Genomic DNA, 26,043 nt, shown 5'->3' with positions numbered 1-26,043 from the left:
TAATAGCTAAAGTGTAGAAACAAGCCAAATGTCCATCAACTGATGAGAGGATAAATAAAATGTGGTATATCCATACAATGGAGTATTTTATTTGGCAATAATAATGAATAAAATGTTGATACATGTTACAATATGGATGAACCTTGAAAACATTATGCTAAGTCCAAGAAGTCAGTTACCAAAGACAACATATTGGATGATTCAATATAAAGTGTCCAGAATAGGCAAATCTATAAAGACAGGAAGTAGATGAGGGGTTGCCTAGGGCTGGGAACTTGGTGGGGAGGCAAGGGACTCATGGCTACTGAATAAGGATGGGATTTTTCTTTTGGGGCAATGAAAATGTTCTCAAATGGACTGTGGTGACAATTCTATAAATACAGTTAAGGCCGCTGAATTGTACACTTTACTTTTTTTTTTTTTTAAGATTTGTTATTTATTTATTTGAGAGGAGAGGAGACTGAGAGAGCACACAAATGGGGGAGGGGGGTGCAGTGAAGGAGCAGAGCCACCCAGGCGCCCTGATACACTTTGAGTGAATTGGTGAACTATATGAATTATGCCTCAAAAAAACTGTTAAAAAGTGAATTAGTAATCTGGAACTTTTTCACAAGTGAAAAAAAAAAAAAATGAGACCTCTGACTAATAAAATTAAAAAGTTAGAGGCCAGCTGCCACCTAAGCCAAGACAGTAGGGCTAAGATACCCTGACGGCACCTATGTTACCTAATGGCCTTGGAGTCTCAAGAGCAGCCCGGGGAAAACATCCCCTCTGCACGACCATTACCTCCACCTCACCGATAGCTCCCTTGGTACATGGATGAATAGAAAAGCCCAGACCAACTCACTGATTCCCCACCCCTTGACCACAATGGGGGTGGAGGGGAAGGCATGAGGTAGAGGAACAAGTTCCTGGTAAATAGAGATTGGCCCATCCTGGAAGATACAGCAGAGTGAAATTAGGGGATCACCAAAAATTACATCCTCACAGTTTCTATTATCCCCTCTGTATTTTGGAACTCTGGATTACTCTCACTTTCCCGCTCCTTTGAGTAAAATTCCACCTACTGAAAGAGGCTCTTGCATCCTCACATCTCACTCCTAACCTGAGAAAAACCTTCACTCCCAGAAAGATCTGCTAATGCCTGCCCACATAAAAAGAAGGAAGAACAAGCCCTAACTTGTCACACCCCAAGAACTGTGGTGATAGTTCACCACACAGTTTCCAGCTGCAGACCTAAGAAGATACACTTGACAATCCCTGAACAGAGAGACTGACAGAGGAGGTAAAAAAAAGCGTATCCTTAAATCTTGACTGTTCTCCAATACTGAAGTTTGGCCTTTACTCAAAAACTTTTAAAAATGGAACCTTTGGATCCCTTTTACGAAGATGGCGCCGAAAGCTAAGAAGGAAGCCCCTGCCCCTCCCAAAGCCGAAGCCAAAGTAAAGCCTTTGAAGGCCAAGAAAGCAGTGCTGAAAGATGTCCACGGTCACAAAAAAAAGAAGATCCGCACATCACTTACGTTCTGACGACCCAAGACTCTGCATCTCTGAAGGCAGCCGAAATACCCTCCCAGGAGAAATAAGCTTGATCACTATTCCATCATCAAGTTACCCCTGACTACTGAGTCAGCCATGAAGAAAATAGAAGACAACAACACACTTGTGTTCATTGTGGATGTCAAGGCCAACAAGCACCAGATCAAACAGGCTGTGAAGAAGCTCTATGACACTGATGTAGCCAAGGTCAACACCTTAATCAGGCCTGATGGAGAGAAGAAGGCATACGTTCGACTGGCCCCTGACTATGATGCTTTGGATGTTGCCAACAAAATTGGGATCATCTAAACTGAGTCCAGCTGGCTAAATCTAAATACAGTTTTTTCATGATAAAAAAAAATAATAATAAAAAATAAAAATAAACAAACAAATAAATTTTTTTAAAAAATGAAACCTTTGCTGGAGTGCCTCGGTGGCTCAGTCGATCAACATCTGCCTTCAGCTCAGGTCATGATCTCAGGGTCCTAGGGTTAAGCCCCACATTGGGCTCTCTGCTCAGCAGCGAGTCTGCTTCTCCCTCCCACTCTACCTCTGTGTGTGCACTCTCTCTCTCAAATAAATAGGTAAAATCTTAAAAAAACAAGAAATGGAACCTTTGAAAAAATCTGCAGCACAAGAGTGACACTTAAGAATTGAATGCAAAATCCTCTTCTTGAGTATTTTTACCACCAGCATATACTCCATAAAGCATATGTAATACATGGAGCTGCTCCCACCAAGATTTAAGAAGATATTTCGTTAAATAAGAGTAGGCAGAATAAGAAAAGTAAGCAGCAAAATAAAAAGTAGCTCAGAAGTAAAATTCACATCGCAAGCAATGTAAAACAGACTTGACACAACAGAAAATGGAATAAGGATGAAGAACAAACTTGAGCAAGTACCCAAAAGAAGAAATAAAAAGATAAAAAGGATGAATCTGAAGGTAACCATTTGCAAGGTCTGATCACAAAGCCTGCCTGTGAATGATAGGTATTCTTGAAGCAGAAACCAGAGCAAATGAGTTTATCAGAATGTGGGGGAAAGAAGTGACTCCTCTATCTTAGCCTGATTTTCCCTTGCAGGAAAATAATTCCAAAAAAAGTTAAGGCATTTTCAGCTGGGATACAAACCCAGGTTTGAATGGCCCCTAAATGTATGTTTTTGTCAGTTCAAAGCTTCCAAAAGATATACTAAAAGAAAACTTTCAAAACCTGGAAAAGAACTGGCAAACCATGGTGCGCTAAGCAACTTACAGGGGGTTTTTTTGTTTGTTTGTTTTTATAAAGATTTTATTTATTTGACAGACAGAGATCACAAGTAGGCAGAGAGGCAGACAGAGAGAGAGGGGGAAGCAGGCTTCCCGCTGAGCAGAGAGCCCAATGCGGGGCTTGATCCCAGGACCCTGAGATCATGACCTGAGCTGAAGGCAGAGGCTTAACCCAATGAGCTACCCAGGCGCCCCTGCTAGTTACAGTTTTAAAAAATCTAAAAGCCATATCTATCACTTATGAAATTCCAATTTTCTGAAAAAATGATAGACTGAGTTTGGATTCTCTCTATGATAATAAACGCGAGAAGGCTATGGAGTAGTGTCTGTAACGAGGCTGTACCCGCTAGCCATAGGTGGCAATTTAAACTAATGGAAAGCAAATAAAATGCAAATTTTAGTCTTCCACTGGCACATTTCAAGCGTTCAAGCGTCACATGTGGCTAGTGGCGGCCATCTTGGACAGCAGAGATGTCTACCCCTTCTATGGCTGCAGACAGTTCTACTGAACAGGCTGGGCCACCACGTTGTGAATAAAAGTTCTTGACCAAATAATTGCATGGGGAAGTTGGAATTTCTGTTTGAAGGTTAGAGAAAATATTTTTTAGATCTGATTTTTTCGATCTCAGAAATGTATTACCCCTGCCCCTTTCTGAGAAAAATGCTTGTTTATGCATGCCATCCTGCTTACTAGTCTCATTTTAAATTCATGACCACAAATCCCAAAGGGACGATAAGAACTGCCTGGAACTCCACTACATACCCCTGAAAAGTTCATTTTACACATTCTTCTTTCAAAATCCCTCTCCCCATCCCCTTCCTTGCTCATCTCGCTTCTCCTAATTTCCACAGGTCCCTCTCAACCCAAGTGTTCTCCAAAGAGAAAATACAGCAACTGCATAGAAGCCCCCTGCATCCAGTCCACGTTCATGTACAGTAAAGAAGAGCCCCAGCTGCTAATAGAGACCTTGGCCTTCCATCCATTTCAGGGATGGCACTTCTGTCGTTATTCCTCTCTCCCCAGCTGCATGAATGTCCTCTCTACCGGGTTTTGCCCACCAGCATTAAACCATGCTCCGAAATTTCCTTAAAAAAAAAAATGGTGTTTACGAGCTCTCATATACAAAGAACAGATTGGTAGCTGTCAGGGGCAGGGGTTGGGGGGGGTGGTAAAATGGGTAAAGGCAGTCAAAAGGTACCAATTTTCAGTTTTAAAATAAATCAGTCCTAGAGACATAAACCCCAGCATGGCGACCACAGTTAATAATACCGTATATCTGAAAGTTGCTCAAAGAGTAAATCTTAAAAGTTCTCATCACACACACAAAAATTCTGTAGCTCTATATGGTAACAAATGTTAGCTAGACATTGTGATCACTTCGCAATAGATACAAATATCAAATTATTATGTTGTACAATTAAAACTAATACAATGTTGTATATCAGGTGTACCTCAGGGATTTAAAAAAAAAAGAAAAGAAAAGAAAACAAACACAGTGTTTGGACACTAAGTGCCCTTCAGCTGTAACATCATTTTTTCTGCTCTTCTCACTCAGGTCGCAGCTCAAATGAAGCCTCCTCGAGGTGCCCTTCACTGACCATCCTATACAAAACTGCCCCCACCTCATATGGCCAGTCTCTGTCACATTAGGATGTTTTCTTCATAACACTCACGTCAGGAGGAAAAAATAGTTCCAATACCACAGACCTTATCTGCTGATTTATAACCCACATCTCCAATGGAGCAAATAATAACCATAATAAAAGAACAATCGTTAGTGTGCCATGGTCCAAGCATGGCTTCTTATTCAATTTTCACAGCTTTAAAGAACATACTATTAATACCTTATTTTATAGCCCAGAAAGCTAAGGCCCAGGAAGGTTGTATAGCTTGCCCAAGGCCACACAGGTAAGGGGACAAACCAAGTTAAAGCCCAGCAGGCTTTCCTCACAGCGCATGCTCTCAACCACTATATTTTGCTTCCTGTCTCTATGATAGGTACACAAATACACATTTTGTTTGTTTGCTGAATGAAGTTTTTGACCAAGTCATCACAAAACAAAGTTTTAATTCAAGAAGGAGAAGATTAAGGAAGTGAACTTTGAAACCAACTAAGGGTATAAGATAATGGTAAGTGGCATTACCCACCAATAAGGAAAAGTATAGTGCAGAACCACCTAAATAATTAATCTACATATAGGAGCAAAAAAGAGAAAGCTTTTTAAAAGGAAAAAAAAAGTGCAAGAGAAAATTCGTAGTAAAAAGAGAAAGAAATAAAAGTATAGACAATCAAGACAAAGTTACATAACATGGGTCCATCTGCTCACAATTTTTGTTAATTTTTGGTTGCAGTGTGAGCTGTTCTGATAATAACAGGTGACCACACGTGCTCCATGGAACTCTCACCGCCCTGCATGTCTGTCCTATCTCTCCCTCCACCCGTAACTGTTCTCATTCCATTTTCACTTCCAAGCCCCGAATTTTTTTTTTGTATGAGCTAAAATTATTTCTTTTTTTAATTTTTTATTATTTTTATTAGCACATAATATATTATTTGCCCCAGAAGTACAGGTCTGTGAATCGTCAGGCTTATACAGTTCACAGCACTCACCATATCACATACCCTCCCCAATGTCCATAACCCGATCACCCTCTCCAAACCACCCCCAAGCAACCCACAGTTTGTTTTGTGAGATTAAGAGTCTCTTATGATTTGTCTCCCTCCCGATCCCATCTTGTTTCATTTTTTTTCTTCCTTACCCCCCAAACCCCCCACGTTGCCTCTCAACTTCCTCATATCAGGGAGGTCATAGGATAATTGTCTTTCTCTGACTTATTTCACTCAGCATAATACGCTCTAGTTCCATCCACATTCTTGCAAATGGCAAGATTTCATTTCTTTTGATGGTTGCATAGTATTCCGTTGTGTATATATACCACATCTTCTTTATCCTTTCATCTGTTAACGGACATCTAGGTTCTTTCCATAGTTTGGCTATTGTGGACATTGCTGCTATAAACTTTCGGGAGCATGTGCCCCTTCGGATCACTATATTTGTATCTTTAGGGTAAATACCCAGTAGTGTGATTGCTGGGTCATAGGGTAGCTCTATCTTCAACTTTTTGAGGAACCTCCATGCTCTTTTCCAGAGTGGCTGCACCAGCTTGCATTCCCAACAACAGTGTAGGAGGGTTTCCCTTTCTCCACATCCTCTCCAACATCTGTCATTTTCTGACTTGCTAATTTTAGCCATTTTGACCCGTGTGAAGTGCTATCTCATTGTGGTTTTGATTTGTATTTCCCTGATGCCAAGTGATGTGGAGCACTTTTTCACGTGTCTGTTAGCCATCTGGATGTCTTCTTCGCAGAAATGTCTGTTCATGTCCTCTGCCCATTTCTTGATTGGATTATTTGTTCTTTGGGTGCTGAGCTTGAAAAGTTCTTTATAGATTTTGGATACTAGCCCTTAATCTGATATGTCCTTTGCAAATATCTTCTCCCATTCTGTTGGCTGTCTTTTGGTTTTGTTGACTGTTTCCTTTGCTGTGCAAAAGCTTTTAATCTTGAAGAAGTCCCAATAGTTCATTTTTGCCCTTGCTTCCCTTGCCTTTGGTGATGTTTCTAGGAAGAAGTTGCTATAGCTGAGGTCGAAGAGGTTGCTGCCTGTGTTCTCCTCAAGGTTTGTGATGGATTCCTGTCTCATATTGAGGTCTTTCATCCATTTGGAGTCTATTTTTGTGTGTGGTGTAAGGAAGTGGTCCAGTTTCATTTTTCTGCATGTGGCTGTCCAATTTTCCCAACATCATTTGTTGAAGAGACTGTCTTTTTTCCATTGGACATTCTTCCTGCTTTATCACAGATTAGTTGACCATAGAGTTGAGGGTCTATTTCTAGGCTCTCTATTCTGTTCCATTGATCTATGTGTCTGTTTTTGGGCCAGTACCATACTGTCTTAATGATTACTGCTTTGTAATAGACTTTAAAGTCTGGAATCGTGATGCCACCAACTCTGGCTCTTCAGGGTCTTTTCTGGTTCTGTATAAATTTTAGGATTATTTGTTCCATTTCTTTGGAAAAAATGGATGGGATTTTGATAGGGATTGCATTAAATGTGTAGATTACTTTAGGTAGCATAGACATATTCACAATATTTGTTCTTCTAATCCATGAACATGGAATGTTTTTCCATTTCTTTGTATCTTCCTCAATTTCTTTCATGAGTACTTAATAGTTTTCAGAGTATAGATTCTTTGCCTCTTTGGTTAGGTTTATTCCTAGGTATCTTGTGGTTTTGGGTACAATTGTAAATGGGATTGACTCCTTAATTTCTCTTTCTTCCGTCTTGTTGGTGTGTAGAGATGCAACTGATTTCAGTGCATTGATTTTATATCCTGACACTTTACTGAATTTCTGTACGAGTTCTAGCAGTTTTGGAGTGGAGTCTTTTGGGTTTTCCACATAAAGTATCATATCATCTACAAAGAGTGAGAGTTTGACTTCTTCTTTGCCAATTCAGATGACTTTAATTTCTTTTTGTTGTCTGATTGCTGAGGCTAGGACTTCTAGTACTATGCTGAATAGCAGTGGTGATAGTGGACATCCCTGCCGCATTCCTGACCTCAGCAGAAAAGCTGTTAGTTTTCCCCGTTCAGGATGATATTCGCTGTGGGTTTTTCATAGATGGTTTTGATGATATTGAGGTATGTACCCTCTATCCCTACACTTTGAAGAGTTTTGATCAAGAAAGGATGCTGTACTTTGTCAAATACAAAGCCCCGACTTTTATTTCTTTCTCTCCCATTCTGTTTTTCCACATTTAGGAACTCCAAGATTTCTCTCCTTCTTGACTTCAAACACTTGCCACAACTCACAGGGTTTCAAGCCATGTGACAGCACACACTTTTATCCTGTATCACTCTATCTTTTCCCAAGGTGGTTGTCACCTTAAACTAAACTGGAACCAAATTTGGGAGGAGGCAGCCCTGTCATCCACACCTGTTTTTTCCCTCAGGGCCTCTCCCAGTATTTTATACATAAATTGGGTAAATAGTGCAAGGCAAGGAGAGTACCATACATATCCCATTATCTAATACTTAGGACAGTATCATAAAAAAAATTAAAGAATACATGTTTCTATAGAGCACATAATATACAGAAATTAGCTATATTCCTCTAAATCTTTATTTCTTTCATAACCAAATAATAGGAATTAGATATTAGCCTTTACTAACACCTAATCATTTCCCATCACTGTGTGTCTGCTAACATGTCTAACCAATGATTTCTATCAACCTCCAAAGCATCTTTCAATGTGTCACCTCTGGAGAGCCTTTGACCAATGACGGACCAACATCTGAACTGTTTCCTCCCATAAACTTCCACGTTAGCCCCCCACACACATAGCTCAGTCCACCCCCTCACCTGCAGCAGTTCTAGTAAGGTCACTTTAAAAAACCAGCAAGTTCAGCTAATGATGTACTATATGCTGGCTAACTGAACATAATAATAAAAAAATAATCAATTAATTAAAACTTATAGTTAAAAAAAATAGCAAGTCACAAGGACACATCAACATCAGATAATCAGTCCAAATATTCTTGGAAGAATTTGTTACAGTTCTTCACTATATTCCAGCTCGTGAAGTTTGGATATTCTGGCCCAGACTTTGAATTTTGCCCTGGCTTGCAGCATAGGATTGCCAGATGGAGCAAACACGAACATACACAAACAAGATGCTAGGTTCGATTTGAATTTTACAGAAAACAACAAAAAATATTTTAGTACAAGGACGCCCCTTACAGTGTTTGGGGCATACTCACACTTCTTAAATATTGCATAGGACATATTTAGACCAAAACAGTATTTGTTGTTTATCTGAAATTCAAATTTAACCAGGTGTCCTGTATTTTGTCTGGCAACTCTACCCTGGAAGACAGAAATCAGACTTCCCATATTTCTGGAACCATCTTCACTTAGCATTGATGTCACATTCCCTAAACTGGTATTTTTGTAAAATGCTTCCTGGCTAATCCAATCTATCCCTCTCTTACTCTACTTGCTTACCCTAGCTCTGTTCCTACTGGAGATTTTTAAAATCAGTTCTGATTATCTCTTCAGACTTTGCTCTAGCTCAGCTATTTGCTTTAAAAGAGCCAAGTCTCCCCCAGTGTTTCCCAACATAAATTATACTGCGAGCTTATAAGCTACCTCAATTCTCTTCCACAGGCTCCAGGGGTAAAAGAGAGAGGGAGAAAATAAGCTACATCCTCGGTCACAGAGAAGAAGTAGGCAGCAGATTTGAGATCCTGTAGTGTTTTTTAGAATTTTCAATTAATAAACCAGATTTAAAAATCAAGATAGTACCTAAAAATTCTCACTCTGGTTTCTCTTGTGGGGGGTGGGGCGGTGTGCGGAGAAGACCCAGCAACTCTCAGCCTGCGTTGCTGTCTGATAACCAGAGACTGGAAGTGAAGAGGTGCTAAAGACCCCTAAACCAAAGACCCCACCACTCCCAATTGTCTCACCTGCATCCCAGCATGCACATGACCACATCTGATACTCTCTCACACAAACCCTTCGCTTTTCACACGTCCACATGACCAACCACCCCGGTTTCTACCTTCCATCTTCTGATGCTTCATGAGCTACGCAGGCATGCCACACCCAGCAGGTCCCAGCCTTCCACTGTCCCTACTATCATCTGTACAATGTCTGCCTGGACAGAAGAGTGGGTTTGCCTAGATGTAAAATAAAACTGAATTCGATCCAAGAGAGAGAGTTTTTGCACAAGCGGTGAGGAAAAAAAAATATCCTGAGGGAAATACGTGCCAAGTTATAAATCAAGAAAGCAGTGTAAATCCTGCAAGCACTGCACAGGAAATGAACAGCACTGATTCAAACCCACTGGAACAAATGCGGGACTTTCCCTATTATGAAAGCAGTGATAAATGCAGCCAATGTGCCCCATTGAGAAGAACGGGAGCACAACCCATTTTCCTGCACAACACACAGCGTTTGGGAGTTGTACAATCTGTCAAGAAGTGAAGACGACCTAAAGCAAAGCCCTGAAATCAGCAAATCTTCATGCTGAAATTCACTGACCTAAATCTCACAAAGAATGTAAATGAGACACTGCCACAGATTACACCAAGAGAACAACCAGTAAACACTGCACACCAGTCACAGAACAGACTGAAACACAGAATTCCCCCTGCAAAGCCCATGATCTCACGTTTATCTGGCAACCTTCCTCAGCTTGCAACCTCACTGAGGTTCTGTTATCCAACGTGCTACACAGGGGGTGATACTGGCTTTTATCACAAGGCAATGAATGCAACAAACTAAACTAAAATTCTCTAATCAGTTTCAAGAAACAATTTGATTTTATTATAACCACCATATATAATTAATAAGGTTTGTGATTCAAGACCCAGTCTGTAGACCTACTTTATTTTCTCATTTTTAGCCATGAAGTCATTTTTAAGAGAACTCAGACATACCTTTTTCCTTTTCCAGTAGAACGGTACCAGACTCATGGTTTTCGACTCGTCTTTTTCTTTATTAGTTTCCTTGCCCTCCCTTTCTTTCTTTGCCTCTCCTTTTCATCTTTACTTTCAGAGACTTTCCTAAAGCAAAAGTGCTTTGTCCCTATCAGGGTTGAATTGCAGTTATAGTTGGCTTTTTGCCATCAGGAAAAAAAATATATGAGGTAAAGAATATCAGTGACCTTTCAGGCTTTCCCCTGCCCACCAGCACCTTGGTTTCTCCCTGCTGCTTGCTTTTTTCCCCTCTTTTCACCATCTGTTCTAGCATAAAATTATCAAGAGAGAGAATAGATGTGTATTAGTTTCCTGAAGCTGCTGTAACAAATTACCACAAACTTGGTTGCTTAAAATGACAGTCATTTACTCTCTCCCAGTTGTGGAGACCAGAAGTCTGGATCCAGCAGCGCCATGCTTCCTCCGGGGACCCCTGTGGAACACCCTTCCTTGCCTCTCCCAGCTCACTGGGGCTGCCCTGGTGGTCCTGGGCTGTGGCTGCCTCATTCTACTATCTGCCTCCATCTTCACATCACCCTCTCCTCTGTTCATGTGATCTCTCTCTGTCCTCTCTTATGGGGACACTGGTGATGTCATTTAGGGTTTACCTGGATAATCCAGGGTAATCTCCTTCTCAAGATCTTTGACTACATCTCCAAAGACCTTTTATCTAAATAGAGTAATAGTTAAAAATCACAGGAATTAGTATTTGATTTCTTTGTGTGGCCATCACTCAACCCGCTACAAGGTGAGTATTGTACCACATGCAGAATATCGTCATCGGCTGAAGAGCATTAGCCAGCGACATGGTATGTTTCAATTACATAGCATATTATGAACATTCTTATCAAACAAGTCCCACTGGTAGCAGTCAACCTTAGCACTTCGTAGCTGAAAGATTCAAGATTCTTAATCAGGAAAATTACTGGATGACAGAGGGAATTGGGTTAAATGAAGAAATTATTCAATTGGTAAAACTATACCTCTCATAACTTGATGAAGACCCAATTTAGAAGGCACTCCATGAACAGGATAACATTCTATTAATACAAAACCAATGAGCCTGGCTATGGAGAGGAGAATATAATGTGTCGAAATGTGATCCACCCATGACTCCCCCAATTATAGTTGGGCAGGAATGAAGAAGAAGAGAAGCAACAAAATATCCTTTCTGGGACACCACAGAAAACCCATGGGTTAAATGTTGAGCACTGCATGACAGCAGATAATAATATTTTGAGTTTAAAGGGAATGAAAAAAGTATAATAGAATTGGGAATGGAATTCATTTTTGAGAAAAATGAACAGAGTATATGACTAATTTCACCAAGCTTTATCTCAGATAGGAAACAAACTGTAGGCCTACAAAATGTGTACATAGTGAAAAGAGAGGAATTTAAATTATTATCAAAGGATTAAAAGCAATGAAAAAAAAAGCCATCTTCAAGTGAAGCTATGAGACCATTTTTTAAAGGTCAATGGCTGGCCTTGTTGCATTAACTTTAAAAGAAGATAGGGGTACCTGGGTGGCTCAGTCATTAAGCATCTGCCTTTGGCTCAGGTCATGATCCCAGGGTCCTGGGATGGAGCCCCACATCGGGCTCCCTGCTCAGTGGAGACCCTGTTTTGTCCCTCTGCTTGCCCCTCCCCCCACTCATGCTCACACTCTCTCTCTCAAATAAATAAAATCTTTTAAAAATTAAATTAAAATAAGATAAATGGGGCACCTGGTGGCTCAGCCGGTTAAGTGTCCAACTCTTGATTTCAGCTCAGATCATGATCTCAGGGTCATGAGATTGAGCTCCACATGGGTCTCTGCACTAGGCATGGAACCTGCTTAAGATTCTCTCTCTTTCCCTCTTCCTCTGCCCCTCCCCACCTTCTCTCTCTATATATGAAGCAGCAGCAGCAGCAGTGGCAACAGCAAGAGGAGGAGGAGAAGGAGGAGGACAGGAGGAAGAGGAAGGAGAAGCAAGAGGAGCAAGAGGAGAAGAAGAAGAAGACAACGACAAATAAAATATCAATTTATTCTCTTCACTCTGGACAGGAAATGTGAGAGCAAAAATGTTTAATTTTTTACAAAGGGCTGACCAAAGCAGTCTTGTCATAACTACAAGATGGGGAGAAACTGTTCAGCCCACCTGGATAGTCTCCATAAGAACTTGCTGCTCTCCTTCACAAAATTCAAGTACCTCAGAAAACAAAGTCAAATATTTCAGAAGCTCTGTCCATCCCATCTTCTGTATCTAACCTGAATCTACAACCTAGAAAGAAAGCAGTCTGGTGATAACATCTTCCAGCCATGACACACATAGCGTTGACAACTCAAAACCTATGAACAGTCCTGAAATATGAAGACAATAAAGGACTTACCAAAAATTCACTACAATGATAATATTAGCTGACATTCATTGATAGCTTGCTACAAGTCAGGCACTGTTCTAAGCACTTACCTTGGATGATTTCTTTAAGTTCTCATAAAAAATGTTATAAGGAAAGTACTGTTTGCAGAGAAATTTTACGGCAAAGGAATATAAAGTCAAGATTCCGAAACCGAAAGTAGCTGAGCCAGGATTCAAACCCAGAGAGCTAAAATCAGAGTGAGACTCTCACCTATGGCCTCTGCTGTGCATTATTAGCTCCAGTCACTTACTGAATGCCTACTGGGTGCCAGACACTGCCTAAACTACCCCCCCAACACACACACACATGAAGACATGCCTCCCAACCTCCCTGGGAGGGAGGAACTATTATTAAACTCAGTGAAGGAACTGCCACACAAAAAGATTATGTAATAGGTAGATTAGCATTTAAACATAGCAAGGAAAATTCAAAAGGCAGCATATTTGACAAGTATTCCAATAATAAAGACTAGTGACTTAAGCTGGATTTAATAAGACTTTCTCTGACCAAGCACAGGAAGGGAATCCAGTCATCTAATCTGCCTGAGGGCTGACTACCTTAACATCCTTCCCCCTTGACTCCTCTGCATAATATCCAGATGCCAGTCCCTCAGTTTTCAAAGGTAAGGATTAGGAAGCATCATCACTTTCAAAACATTTTAATGGGAAAAACAGTGCCAGGTTTTCCAGTGACTTGATACTACAGAGGTAAGTATATATGAGGAGAGGACAAGGAAGAGGCATCCATAAACAAGGCAGAAAAAAATACAAGTACCAAGAGCAAGTCAAAAATCACTTTCCCACTGCTGCCTATATCTAGTCACATAGGTACCAACATTTCCCCAAAAAAGAGGAGAAAGTAAACAAAGAAAGCCACATGGCCAGCCCTCACCTGAGGGGACCTCCAGGAGCATTTAAGAAGTTGCTGGCTGACATAAACCTGAGACAGAAGGAAACAGTCTCCAAAAGGTGGGAGAGAGGAAATAATTGGGTCCAAAGCAAAGATAAGCAACAAGTAAACTAAAAAAGGACTCTGTGTCTGTGTGTGTGTTGTGTTCTTATTTACCATGAGAAACTTGATAAAGATAATCCATTGTCCTGGTTTGCAGAGTCAAGTACATGCAAGGTGGATGTTTCTCTAATTCCTATGAATTTGGAGCTAGGATCAAGGTAGGACAACCATGGCTCCCCTTTTCAGTTTCCCTTTAATGTCTAGAAGGAGCAACAGAACCTTAGTGAGGAGAGCACAGTGTTGATAGGCAGGGAGAGGGAAAAATGCCTTAAATTGCTAAGTAATTATGATTCCTTCCCACTGTCTCAGGTACACACACACACACACACACACACACACACACATGAAATACCAAAGGCGGGGGTGGTGCCTGGGTGGCTCAGTCAGTTAAGCATCCAATTCTCGGTTTCAGCTCGGGTCGTGATCTCAGGGTCATGAGATCGAACCCCATACCAGGCTCTGCACTCATCACAGTCTGCTTGGGATTCTCTCTCCCTCTGCCCCTCCTGCTTGTGCTCTCCTTCCCTCTCTCTAAAATAAATAAATAAATCTTAAACAAAAAAAAAAAAAAAGAAAGGAAAGAAAGAAATACAAAAGGACACTCCATACCAGAGTTCAACATGACTATCTGCCAAAATTCAGGGCAACAAGATTCATATGAGAGAAGCAAAGGAATCTACTCAGTATTTATACAGAAAAGTAATATCCAAAATATGTGTGCCCAGCAGATGCAACTTATCTTCTTCTTTCATAATTTTTCATGATCTATTGCATTTCTTCTATGAGCAGAAAGCCATGCAAAGCGGTACCCCTTCCCCCACCAAAAAAAAAGAAGAGTAAGGCCAATGAAAGAACAAGAGGCAAATATGATAACTGGTTTCCAGATGCAGACATGTGAATATACAATATTTAAAAACTTATTAGACAGTAAAGTTCGCTCACATACCTTATTCCATTTGTCACTGTTACAAGCAACATCTTTTATTTCCAACGCCATCCCCACCAACATCTCCGCCACCGCAGGAAAATTAGGGTCATGGTATGATAGTGGTCTTGCCACATAAATCAAAGATAAGATTTTCTTACACAATCAATGCCTTTGATATCTATACTATAAACTTATGGAGATTTAACTGCAGTCAACAGTCATTAAGTTTTACAAACAGCTGTGCTCCAACCCTACAACGTGCCTGAACATCTCAGAAATAACACTGCCTATATAAGGAAAAATTTAACAAAAAAACAAATCATGGCATATTCAGCCAAGGAAAATGAATAGGAACCCACAGAGTTTTTGCAGAAATAACAATTCATGAATAAAACATCTGCATAGTATATGGCTTCAGAAAGAATCAATCATAATAAAAGCTTCTATGACATAGGATAATATGCATGTATTTAAACTTTTCTTTCTGACAAATGACAGAGTATCATCAAACCCTTCTGTCTCCATTGAAAAGATACTGCCAGTCTAAATGCTGACAACATCTACTGCCTCTTCATATGTGTGGTAGGGGGTGGGGGAATGTTAGGGGTCCTGCCCCATTAATGCTCCAAGTACAGTTTTACACACACACACACACACACACACACACACACATAAACACACACAAGTGAAATTTTAAAAGTAAAAAAAATATATATTTTTTTAATCTGTAGAAGTAGCCACTCTTTGAGGAAAAATGCAGAGTTTAGATAAGCAAGTCTCACATTCATTCACCACATTGCATATAAAAATTTATCTTAAAGACTTCCCAAATTAAGGCTGTAAGTTCATTTTAACAGAAGGCCACTCAATACGTTATTATTTACATTCTGCTTACTTTCAAAAAGGAATTCGACTTAATGTACAATAAAAGACCCATCAAATCAGAGATGATAGGAACAGCAGTTTGGCACAGCGGTTCTGAGCCCAGACTGTGGAGGGAGTGAGGACAGGATCACTACACCTTAGTGGCTGTGTGACCTTGAGCAAGTTACTTCACATCCCTAGTCATCGATCTCCTCACCTGCAAAACTAGCATGAAAATACCTACCTCTTAGGAGACTACAAAAAGTAACACAGATAACGTAACAAGGCTGCAGCACTGTGCTGTGTTCAAACAGCAAGAATTCGAGAACTATAGATGCTGTTAATTGTAATTAATAAGTACAGTAGAAGATTTTAGAAGGCCTCTCCAAACTGCCAGGTCGTGCTTATTAGCTATTTTTTTTTTTTTAAGATTTTTATCCATTTATTTGAGAGAGAGAGAGCAAGGGAGAGAACAAGTGGGAGGGATGAGCAGACTCCCCACTGAGCAGGGAGCCCGATGTGGAGCTCGATCCCAGGATCCTGGGATCATGACCCAAGGTGAAGGCAGGTGCTTAAGTGACTGAGCTACCCAGGTGCCCGGTTATTATCTATTTTAAAAAAGAAAAAAATCCATATGCTTCCACTAACACAAAGGTGCATGTCATATAGTTATAAAAATGACAGAACCTGATCCCTTCCCATCTCCAGAAAAAAAGTCATATCATCTTGACAAAAAGGTGGCCAATAAGAAAACCTGTAAATGTGAGAGAAAACGTGACTCAAGAAATAGTTTTGCATTGGTTTCAAGGGCCCAGTAAAGGAGACGCTAGAGTTTTACATCATAAAACAGACAGCAGTGACTTTGGTCTAGAATATTTTAAGAGGAGGAACTACCAGCTGGCTACTTTAATTATGATTTCTATTTTTAAAAACTGCATCCTCTTGTGTCCCCATACTGAATTAGCTACAAGTCATTTCCCCTGAGAATTAAACAAAAAAAGTAATTTATTTGATATTGTACATCTGATCGCTAAAGACTTTGACAGAGAGGATTATTTTGCTTTCTCTTCGAGAGTAATTAGCTGCTGCATTCACCTGCCTTGCTAACAACATGGAGGAAGACGCTTATCTTCTAAACTTGGACAGGAGGGCCTGCGTACAGCTCATCTAAAAGCCACAGTGACTTATTTGATGCTGTTGGAAGTCATCACGATGGCTAAAAGACAATTCTGTTTCATATTATTTAGGACTGGAATCTGATCTACAAAGAGCATATGCTTATCTACTACCATTCTCAGAATGTCTTTATATCCACAGACTCTTTAGAAGCCATAACCACTCATAATTCACATGGAATTACAGATCTGCTCGTGGATTCAAGCCTGACCATGGACAGAGCAATCGGTCTGGGGAGAGTCCTGCATTACTCTTGAACATCCAACTGAAAGAGATGACAGCCTATTAATCCTCATCCAAGAAAGATGGCAGTGAGGGGTACCGAGAAGGCTGTACATTTTGGAATGGGCACTTAGCCTAGGGGCAGGTCTATAACTGGGGGAACTGAACCTACCAAAGTACTTTAGTCTCCATCCGAGTCCATCCTAAAGAGACTGTGGCTGAAGAAGGAACATCAGGATCCATCACCCGGAACAGGATTTCAACACATTCTCGTGATACCCTCAGGTAGTGGTGACTTCTCCTTTGACTTTGTTATTTTGACAAATAACATCTCCACACTGAGTTCTGACTAAAGGGAGATGTATGAGGCATGCAAGGAGGTATTTCTAGGCTGAGGAATCACCACCTCACAGGGTGTTTTTGAGCGGTTTCATGTCAACCCAAGTTTCCGTGGATATACCACAGGACTGTCTCCAAACCTTCCCTTTCCATGGTTTTCATCTGTGATTCAGATGAAGATATAGATATATATACTTATCAAACTTGTGGATTGCAAAGATAGTATAAAAGAAAAAAAATACAGGATTCAAAATGGGGACAAGGGATTAAATAGATGAGCCAAATCATAGAGATTAAATTTAATTCTCCCTTCCTAGTCTCAAAAAATTGATTGCGCAAGTATAGGATTTGACTTAATCGCAATTTGTGTTTAAAAAGAGAAAAGATACAGGCATTTTAGTCGCCTTCAAGCTAAATGTGAGACAACAGCATTACAGCTGCCCAAAAAGCTAAAGCAATCTGAAATTAAATTTTAAAAGAATAGTTCCTAAAGCAAAAAAAACACAATAGTCCTTTTCTATTATGAACAGCTACAACCACACCAGTAACTTACGAGTTCAGTTCTGGGTGCTACTCTTAAGGTCGCTGACAAGCTGGAACATTCCTGCAGAAAGTGATAAGAAAGTTAAGGAGTCTCAAAACCAGATATGACAAAGGACTAAAGAAAATGAAGATATTAACCAGAAGAAAACACTTTAGAAGAAAGCTGGTGGTGGCGTGTTCACCTCCTCATTGTAGCTAACCCAACAGCTGTCAACAAGAGCTGAGGGCAGAAATAGGGAATGTAGGACCCCATACCACAACTCCTGAACCTTCAGCCCAGGCTAAAGATGAATGAGTCATCTTATGTCCTGGGGAATAAGGACTTCTGGGGTCTATCGAAACCAAATCCACAGAGATGCCTTGTATTTTCTGTTTTCCTTGGTTACCTCCTACCATGCAGGCCTCTCCTCCCAAATAGCACACCAGTTATCTCTTGTTGCTAACAAACCACCACAAGATTTAGGGGTTAAAACAATCGTTTTTTCTTTTTCTTTTTCTAATCATGATTATGCAATTTGGGCTAAGGTCACCTGGACAGTTCTTCTATTGACCTTGCCCTTGATCACTTGGGGGCTGTATTCAGCTGGCAGATTCAGCTGAGGACTGAGCTCAGCTAACATGACTTGGGCTCCTTCCTCTCTCGCTCTCGCTCTCTCACTCTCTCCTTCTGTCTCTGCGTGTGTAAGGTGATCTCCCTCTCCATATGCTGTCTCCAGGTGGTCTCCCCACGTACTCTCTCCAGCAGGTAACCAGACTTCTTTAATGGCATCTGGGGACTTACAGAGAGTAAAAGCTTAGTTCTAGAATTGGTGTTACTTCCCTATTGCCGCATTCTACTGGTTAAAGCAAGTCTAGACTCAGATCAAATTCCAGGGAAGAAGATCATACAAGGACATGACTCAAGGAGGTGTGGTCATCAGGACCATGGACGGTGCAGTTGACCACAACTGTTATCTCCCCAACTTAATAAAGCTCTCTGGTCTGCCAACCACCTCTTGTCCCATCCTCAACTGTGGCTTCTGGAACTTAAGAGACCACTGCATTCCCCCATATCCTTAGCCTCTTTTCTGAACTTTTTGCTGCCATTCCTTTGCCTCCTTACCTGAGCAGAAACCTGGCTATCTCCAGAAGATTCAGGTCTGTTGCAGCTCTCTAGTATCTCATACTTTGCTTGCTTTAGGACCTGTATTAGGAGTCTGGTCTGCTAAGGCCACCTGTGGACAACTGCTCCTTCTAAGATGCATATTGACTTTCCCCTCTTTGTTTTTTCCTATCAAATCTTAGACCTCGCCATCACCAAAACTAAAGGCACTAATGCACACATCCCATTCTCTGCCTATAGTCAACTATTCTCCCAGATTGCTAGCTCAAGTGTCAACACAGGGTGTGTATGTATGTGTACGCATGCATATTGGGGTACAGGCATGCATTTTGCAGACACCTTTAATCCACTGACTCCTGTTTCCCTCTCCATGAGACCCCTTATGTATGCATTATCCTCCCTATCCATCTTACATTCCACAGTCCATCATTACACGAACTCTCTTTGGGACACCGTAAATAGTCTTATCCTTTGACCTTCCATCTCACCCTTCTGCCTAACCTTCCTGTTTGCTTCTTAGTTCACAAATTCAAGTATGGAGCTCTCCTGAAGAAAAATCACAGAACCACAGACTAGTTCACGATAAAGCCATAATCATCGCTCTAAATCAAATAGCAATTCTACTTCTTTCTCGGAGTAACATGCTCTCCTTCTCTCAGTGGCAAGTACCAACTATTTCATATGTTCTGCATTTTCATGTTATTTCCTTTCTGAAAACTGCCCCTCCCACTTTTAGCGGGTGACTTTGTTTCATATTTCACTGAGAACTAGAAGACACCCATAGACATCCTCCTATCTCCGCTAGCATATGGCCTGTCTATGCTCCTTCCTGCCGTAACGAAGAAAGAGTGCTTCCTGCCATCCAAAGCCTGCCACGTAGACTCCAGGTTCCCTCCCCTCTAGTAATATCACAGACGTTACCTATTATCCTTTAGCTCTCTGTCTCTTCACTCCTCCTACCCTGCTCTTTCCGACTCTTTCCACTGAGGTCCAGTATCTTATAAACAAATAAAACTTCTTCTCTACCTTTCCTCTCCAGTTCTAGCAGCTGCCCCTCTCCTGTCCTTCCTGGCCAGACAGCTTGAAATAATCTCTCTTTATCCTTAGTTCCTACTCATGTACCTCTCGACCTACCTAATCTGGTTACTTTGCTCATCACTTGACTGAATCCACTCTTGCTAAGCTTCCCAGTGCGCTGCATGTTCCCTCCTAATGGCCACTCAATCTTCACCTTACATCAGCAGCAGCATGTGGCATATGAAACCCACCCTCCTTGACCTTGCTTTCCATAAGGATACCAATTCTCCTAGGTTTCTTCCTACTTCTCTAACTGCTCCTTCTTAGTATCCCTTGGAGGCCCTCTCTCCAACTCCACCCAAACTATAAATGTTGGCACGCTCAGGACTTGAACCCGGTACTCTCCTCCATGTACTCATCTCCCTAGGCAATCTCCCCAGCTGTCATGGCCTCAGGGAACCCTAAATGCCAATGACTTCCTGGTTATAACTACCACACCCATCTCTTTCCTCTCAGCTCCACATCTGCACATTCACTGTCCTCTTGATGTATCTACTTAGGGATTCACTGGCATCTCAAAATAAACAGCTCCAAAATTCAAATCATTATTATCTCCCACTAAGCCCACTTCTCCTCTAGGGTTCCCCATATATGACTACTTCATTCACCCAGTTGCTTAAATTAGATGACTAGGATTCGCCCCAGACTCCTTACCCCCCTCACACATCAAAGCAACTGGTTAACCAAATAGTTAATCCAATGATTTCTCTCTATCTCCATGTAATTGCTTTAAAATGCAAATCTACTTAAAACCCTTCAGTAATGTCCTGGTGCCCTTAGGAAAATAATAGTATCTTTAGAATGTTCTGCCTGATTTGGCTCTTGATTACCTTTCTGTTTGGACCTCAAACCACCCACCTTGCCTCCTCACCTGGCTCCAGCCACACTGGCCTTCTTTCAGTTCTTCAGATAAGCCAAGCTCTTTTCCTTCTGCAGGACTTTGTACAAGGTGTCCCTCTGCCTCATTGTTCCTCACACCCTCAGAATCTTCTAGTTCTTTTGTTTGTCCTCCAAGGCCCAGCTGAAATGTCCCTTTCTCAAGGAGGACTTACTTGCCGCCCACCCTAAATTAGGTTTTCCCTGTTAGCTCGTACATAGCACCCTGCACTGCAGACCTTTAAAATGACATATTTATTGACAGATTCAAGAACTGAATATCTACCTTACACCACCAGGCCAGGAGTCAGCAAAATCTTTCTAGAAAGCGCCAAAAAGTAAAGATTTCAGGCTTTACAGGCCACAGGGTCTCTGTTGTGGTGCAAAAACAGCCAGAGATGTTATGTAAGAGAATGGTAAGACTGTGTCCCAGCAGGACTTGATATACAAAACCAGGCAGTGGGCTGGACTGGAACGAGAGGCTGTGGCTAGCCACTCCTGCACTAACTACCCTCCCAGGGTGGTGGGACCATCCCCATGTTATTCTTACCACGGTGGCTCTGTTGCCTAGTGAGTGCCTGGCACACAGCAGTTGCCCAGAAACAGGTGTTTAATGGACATGCCATGAAAGACAATCACAAGAAAATTTGCTCCATGGAGCTCTATGGATCAATAAGGACAAGTTAATAGGATGGCACATTTGGGTTCAATGTGAGGAAAAACTTTCTACAGGTTCCACCAACTATACAGAATTACCATACAGATTAGCTAAAATAATGGATCTGAAAGCATTCTATAAATTACAAACAAAATGGGTGACATTATCAATAATAATTAGCAATATCCATAAACATGTGCAGGCTATCTTCTGAGGAAACAGGTCCTTGGGTTATTTAATGAGAGCCTGAAGACCCATTTTCCAGCGGCCCTCCAGGACAGACTTTTTACAATGACAGGAGGTTGGACCAGAAGACCTCCAAGATACCTTCCAAATTAAAGAGCCTAGGCCATCATTCAGGACCTGCTCATTAAGAGCAATGACATACTGCCTGAGTCCCTACTTTGTGACAAGAGCTCTATATGCCATGATTTATGTAATTCCTGAAACAACCCTTCGGGTTCAAGTGGCATTATCCTAAGGCTGGAGAGAAGCTGATATCTCAAGATGTTCAAGTCAAGGGGTAGAACTAGGACCAGAAGCTCGGGCCACACAGGCATAGCCTCGCCCAGCCACACCAGTCCCTTCTCAAGCACCACACTTAAACCCCAAAATTACAGGCATGTAATTCCTAACACACCCCTCTATATTTAGGGCTGAAAGATAAGCCCTTCAAAAAGCAGCCTCCGTCAAATTCATGATAGGGCTCTGAGGAAATGAGGAAGTGTGTCTCGAAAGTCATTTTTGAAAACAATTTTCCTTTAAGATATGCTGAATAAAGATAACAGCTTTGTAAATAGAAAATAATTTATGTCTAAGAGAAACGTTTTCACCTTTGTGAGAGAAGTATTATTTTTCAATCTACATTTCACAAAAGGGAAAACAGATAGCTAAAGTATTAGGTAATACTATAAATTACTACATCGCGTAATTTGGGTAACATTTGTTGGGAAAAGAAAATAGCAGTTATGGAGCGGAATAAATACTGCTTTTTTCTGATTTTCAAAGACAGAACAGACTTTCCATTTCCATATACAAATGCCTGTATAAAAACAAGCCGCTTTTATTTCAGAAGGAGGTCAAAAACTAATCTTGTTTTGAAGTCAGAGCAATGGGATTACAAATACTCCTTATTATGTTCAATAGCTTATCTATTTTTTCTATATTTTTAATGATGAACATATATTACTTGGTCATAAAATGGCCAAAAACAATCTGATCAGGAGATGTATTTCTTAATATTTTCTGCATAATTTTATTGCCCAAATCCTTCTAATTACTCCATCTACTCATTTACTTGGCCTCATCTACCCAGAACACAACTGAGAATGAAGAAGGGAGCCAAAACGCCTCTGAACAGCCCAAACAGATGGGACAAACCCAGTGTTCATGCACAGTCATTACAGAGGGACCTTCTGAGCCCTTCTTAACTCACAGGGATTCTCATAAGCGTAGATAGCTTGTTGCCAAACCTCTCACAGAGTTGGGGAAAGCAATAAAAAGGGATGTGGAGTAGACAACACAGCTATCTCCCCAGCATCCACTCTGTCTGATCTCTGCCTGGGTGGGACTAAGTCCCTCCTGCTGGAATATTCTCTGATTACCATGGTAATATCAGAGTATTCCCATCTCCTTTTCACCCTGATCGCTGCCTCATATCTCAACCAATAAGCTGTTCAAATTCCTTGGGGGCTGGTTCAGGAGTCTGACCAGTCAGTGCAAAGCTCAGACTTTCTACAACAATTCTCGGGAAAGAGGTTCTACTCTGTTGGCAAACAGCATCATTTGCAAATGACAATATGCAAAACCTTAAGATACTGCAATTATTTTGCACCATGACACATGCCAGCCCAAGGACGAACCTCACACATGGAATCAGGCTAATGAAACCACATCTCTGATTGAGCCATATCAGAGGCCAGCTCAAGCCTCTGAGCTTTTCAGATACATGAGCCATTAAACCCCTCTATTGCTGAGTTAAATTAGTTTGTACTGGATTTTGTGTGAGCCATAACAGTCTGTTTTGCCTTATAGTTTATAGCTGTTGAGTGTTCACTCTCCCTTCCAAACATATCCTGATTTCAATGACCAATTATATGGACACCCAGATCCTAACTGATGTGGGATGAGCAGAGAGTGTTAGGCAGTTAGGGGAAGTCAAAACACTCATGGTGACACCCGAAAAGAGTAAAAAATAAGAATGCACATAATTGTCTTTTAAAAGGAAACATAAAAATTCAGCAGCAATCTGGGGCCATTTGATGTTAGAGTCAAATAATCCCATATATATTGACAGCCCTATTTAGAGGCTATCACACTAAACCAGCACTTTTCCCCAGAAGTCTAAAGATTTTCTCCAGGAACTAAAACAAATGTAACATATATGAGGTTCTCTGGTCCATTGTAATTGAGAAAAGCTCCATTCTACTACTCCCCTTGGAGACTTAAAATACATGAGAAAGTGCTAAGGGCTCTGAGTACTCTTGAAAAAAAAAAAAAAAAGAAAAGAAAATGACTTATTTTGTTTACCCAGTACTTACCCAATTTATCTGATCACAGAGAATTGTTTTTCTAAGATACCTACTAATATGCTGTAGATAACTTTTCTGCTGACACCGACTTGAGAAAAGCTATAGTCAGTAATTAATGACTGAGTCATCCAAAAAAAATCATCAAATTACATTCACTGTTTTTTATTTTAAAAGTTGAAAAGTACTTCATATATTCAAGAAAGATTTCCTTCCAAAATGATTAAAATTTTAAGTATGAATAAATAAATAAATGGGAAAACCTCACCCCTCCTAGTGATAATTAAATAAGAATGGGAAAAAGGGAATCCAGAGCATTAGCAAAAGAGCACCTTCTAAGGTGCTAGGACTTCACAAAGGTTACTGGTCCTATTACCTAGGAGAGACAAAAAAGCTAGGAAAACACGCACACAAACCCATCAGTAATTGGGTCTAACTAGAGAGTTCTACACTGATCAAGAAATGTATAAACTGATATGCTCCAACATTTTAAGATGTGTATTATCCCAGAGGTCATATCAACCACAATGACTTTACCGGAACTTGAGAAATTGCAATCTTTGCTAGATAAAGTCTCAGCAAGCTTCAGGGGCTCTTTCATGCTGAGATATAACCAAGTGCTAAGGAGAAATGTGCCAGAGCATATTTCACTGTCCCCAAGAGGGGTCCTCTTGACTCGGAGTCAAAGAAAACAAAAAGCTTCAGAGTTGCCTCAACATAAATCCTGCTTACAGCAGATAGACCAGCATCTTCACAATACCTTGAGCCTGGTGAATTTTTTTTTTTTTTTTTTTTTTTTAAATAACTGGAACCTGGTGAATTCCTATAATTCAGGAAGTCTGAAGAGCTCTCGAGAATCACTCTAGAAAGACTTCTTGACAGATATTCCATGTTGGGCATCTGAAATGCAGAGACGGAAGGAAGACAGAGGGAGAATGCACGGCTTGGCAAGAACATCAAATACCCAAAGCTGGGCAAGAAGGGAAACACGTGAGCCTCTGTGAACGCTGAGGGGCAACAACCTGGCTTAAGGGCTTCAACCAAGTTGTGATGGTCAGAGAGCAATTTGCCTTGGATTTCTACAGAAGAAGGGATCATGATCTAGCCTTCAGGCGATCCTCGCCACTGACAATACCACTATTAGCATAAAAACTGGAAAATTCACTGCTGGGCCTCAGAAGTAATATCATCCCCACATGAGAAGCAACAACAAAGTTCTGTCAGAACAGGGCATGAAATAGAAGTGACCCCGATTGTTAATTACAGTGAGTTCCGGCCACCAGGAATCCCAGCTGTGGTTCTCCACTGTCCTCACCACCAGCACCACTGCTGCCGTCATCTGTTGCTGGGGCCCTCTCAGGAGGCTGGAGTGAGGATTTAAGGGAATGAGACCTTATTCCTTAAACCCAGAACCAAGTAGTTCTGGGTTGCCAGGAGGTCTAAGGTCCTCTGCCCAACTTGTACCCACAGTAGTTTTAATTGTCTGTATGTTTGTTTGAGATGCACATGAGACTATCCCTTGAAAGAGAGAGAAAATTAACACTTTACTCCAGTTTGTGTTTGTATAAATGTAGGAAATTAGGTTAAAATAGTTCCTTTCTCTAAAGAAGATAGAAGAAATTCCAAGTACTTCAGATATTAAAGCATGTAAGACACTCAAAAGTCCCAAATATCTGATAACTCCAAATTCACAGATACACACATAAGGATGGATGGATGGATGGATGGATGGATACAGAATGATAGCTAGAGAACTATCTTAGAAAGACGGAATGATAGATGAGCTATAGATACATCAATATAGAGATAGATAAATAATCAAACACAAGGCAGCAAGCCATAAAATAAAGGAGTATTCTGAAACAATCACTAATACTCTGATCTTTTATTTACACTTAATTTCAGAAAGATTTTCACATACATTTATTTTGAGCCTGTCACTATCCCCTTGGACAGAATAGGTATTATTTC

At 40.8% G+C, this 26,043-nt stretch overlaps 1 protein-coding gene and 1 pseudogene across 2 annotated transcripts in view; one reads left to right on the top strand and one right to left on the bottom strand.

Annotated features, from left to right (window-relative positions):
• The window catches only part of GRIP1 (glutamate receptor interacting protein 1), a 663,043-nt gene that overhangs the window by 583,504 nt on the left and 53,496 nt on the right, over positions 1–26,043 (bottom strand). The gene's annotated exons all lie outside the window — the stretch shown is intronic.
• Positions 1,384–1,848, top strand: LOC116866150 (annotated as a pseudogene).

Source organism: Lontra canadensis, unplaced genomic scaffold, assembly GCF_010015895.1.
Source record: "Lontra canadensis isolate GAN:19392208 unplaced genomic scaffold, GSC_riverotter_1.0 scaffold9, whole genome shotgun sequence".
NCBI lineage: Eukaryota > Metazoa > Chordata > Mammalia > Carnivora > Mustelidae > Lontra > Lontra canadensis.
Note: the sequence above shows the minus strand (reverse complement) of the source record. Positions and strands in the feature narration are given on the sequence as shown.